Source organism: Otolemur garnettii, unplaced genomic scaffold, assembly GCF_000181295.1.
Source record: "Otolemur garnettii isolate 467f Iridium unplaced genomic scaffold, OtoGar3 scaffold00149, whole genome shotgun sequence".
NCBI classification, from domain to species: Eukaryota; Metazoa; Chordata; class Mammalia; order Primates; family Galagidae; genus Otolemur; species Otolemur garnettii.
The window spans coordinates 4,824,079-4,826,744 of record NW_003852544.1 but is presented as its reverse complement, the minus strand read 5'-3'; the positions used below and the strand labels follow the sequence as shown (position 1 = coordinate 4,826,744).

At 41.5% G+C, this 2,666-nt stretch overlaps 1 pseudogene across 1 annotated transcript in view; it reads left to right on the top strand.

Annotated features, from left to right (window-relative positions):
• Nucleotides 1-252: 252 nt before the first annotated feature.
• Nucleotides 253-2,666, top strand: part of LOC100954449 — a 6,576-nt pseudogene continuing 4,162 nt past the window's right edge. The window contains exons 1-2 of the transcript XR_002775645.1: nt 253-456; nt 2,094-2,231. The product of XR_002775645.1 is annotated as a leukocyte elastase inhibitor-like (transcript). The remainder of the gene's footprint in view (nt 457-2,093; nt 2,232-2,666) is intronic.

Sequence of the window (2,666 nt, the reverse complement as noted above, 5' to 3'; positions counted from 1 at the left end):
CTGCTCAGACTCGGCTGTCTGCAAGGTCAGAGCCCTTTATGACACCCTGCGTCCTGATGCTGTGTTACTGCTGAATCATTGACCAGGTTAGTCTCACATTTGTGTGCATGGGAAAGTGTTCTTTTCCTGCTGGGGAAAAAAGAGAGAGAGAGAAGAAAGAACAAGTTGCAGGGTGTTCCAGAGTCATTGGCACAAGTTGAGGGAGATTTGGGGGAAATGGTGCTGTCTATTTTGCTGCCATGAGCAGTGGGCAACCCGGGACCTCTGTTCTGTGTTGTAGCCTTCACCATGGAGAAGCTGAGTGCAGCAAACAACCACTTCGCCTTAGACCTGTTCCGTGCCTTGAATGAAGACAATCCGACTGGAAACATCTTCATCTCTCCCTTCAGCATTTCATCAGTGATGGCCATGATCTTTCTAGGGACCAGAGGCAACACTGCAGCACAACTATCCAAGGTCAGCAGAAACAAACAAAAGAGGTCTGCTTTCCCTGCTGTCTTCCTGCTCATACATTCTGAGGTCGGACTTTCAGAACAGGCCCCAGCATAATCCCTTTGTGTGCAGGCTTTCCATTCATCTTCAGGTCTTTACCGAGTGTCTGCTTTGTGCCAGGCACTATTTTTTGTTTTGCTGAGGATACAGCAGTGAACAAAACCAGTAAAAAATGTCCCTTCCGGATGATGCTTCCTTTCCAGTGGACGCATCTGACAGCTTTCTGTAAGCCACCACACCTTGTTCTGAGCTTGCAGTTTGCAGTTTTTGCTTTGCATATAGTGATCTGTGACTCACACCTAATGCCTCTTACGCAATGTTGCCTTTGAGCATAACGAGAGCAATGAGACATAGAGTATGCACTAGAGCAGTGGTTCTCAACCTTCCTAATGCTGCAACACTTTATTTAATACAGTTTCCGTTGGGCAGGTCCCACAGGTTGAGAACCCCTGAACTAGAGGATGATGGTGGTGGTACTGCCTTTTGTGGAGACAAAGAAGAAGGCGACCCTGTGGTTCTGTATCCCCAAAATGCGACCCTGTGCCTGGCACTGCTCATGGCTCTGTGGGATCTGGCAGTGTTGCCTGTGCAGGCAGGCCCTGCAGGAGAGGGCACGGGGAGGCCCCGTAGCTTCAGGAGAAGGACCCAGCCCCTGGCCATGTAGGGCAAGTACTCTTGTGCCCAGCCTTCCCTCCCATCCTTAATGGGCATGGAGGGGACCTCTGTGCTTGGTGCTTTTTAATTCTGAGAGGGGAACTCTAGCTTTCTTTTGAAGCCCAGTGGAAAGTAGTGGTAAAAGTTGAGGTTCTTCTAACTCAGCTGCCACAAATTATCCAGCACCTGTTCCTCAAGAAGGTGTAGCCCTGGGGTCAAGTTCAAGAGACTGCAAATATTCCATTACTCATCACTGGAGGTAAGAAAGCATCTTAAAACTTCTTTTTAAATTCGCTTTTAATAAACCACTGATACCAATTTTTAGTTGCTTCTTGCAGGGTTATATCAATTCATTTTCTGAGGCTTCCCAGGGACTTTATAACCTCAGCAAAGAGTAGTTTTAAGTATCCCCCTCCCATTTCCTTTAAAACAGAGGGAACGTAGTAACAATGCAAACATTCTATGTCTCTGTGTAGTTTTGTTCTATGTGTCTTAATAAGAAGGAATCAGCCCAGGCCTCATAAAACCATTAAGGGCCTCTTAATGTGTAGCTAATAATTGAGAAATTAAGCTTTTGTCAGAATTTTAAGCTTAAGGAAGTTATTTTTAAATGAGTTCCTGATGCTAATAGATTAACAGACCCATAAATATTTAGTGTATTAAACACTAACACTTGTGGAATCATATAATTATTAAGACTATAATTATAACAAAAAAGTAATGATGTAAAAGCAGTTATTGGTGTAACTATTATGTCTCACGAAGTTATAAATTTTGGGTTCCCTAGTGTTTGTTCTTCAATAACAAATTAATAAAGTATTGGGCTGTAGACCATTGGTAATCAGTAATGAATGCAAATTAATTTAATTAATTTGATAGACACAAGGAGGAATCACTTTGTAATTTTAAAATAAATGATTGTAGAAGGAATGTTTTCTTTATTTTAGACTTTGCATTTCAATACGGTTGAGGAGATTCATTCAAGATTTCAGAGTCTGCATGCTGATATCAACAAAAGTGGAGCACCCTACATTCTGAAACTTGCTAATAGATTATATGGAGAGAAAACCTATAATTTCCTCACTGTAAGTACTTTACCCTTCATATTCTAAAACTCCACTGGACAGTGCAGATATTTGACAGCACAGTCACCTCACAGAAGACAGTTTTAGTCCTTATCACCATTCAGATGGTGTAGCCCTGAGGTCAAGTTCAACATCTGACAGACAGTACTCCCACTAATTGATGTGGTGGTTTTATTTTCCAGTCTTTGTACTGCAGAAATTGCTCCCAGAGGTTTTAATGAAGCAAGAGTGGATCCCATGATTCACTTCCAAGTACAAGCAATATCTGATGATTTTATGAAAATGTTAGTCAAAGATTAGAAAGGAATTGGTAAATTTTATGTGATACCAAAGTATGAGGGTTAGATTTAATTTACCACTACTGAAATGTATGCTTAAAAATAGTTCAGATATTGGCTCACTAAAAGTAGAGGTTAAAAAAATTAGAACAATTAG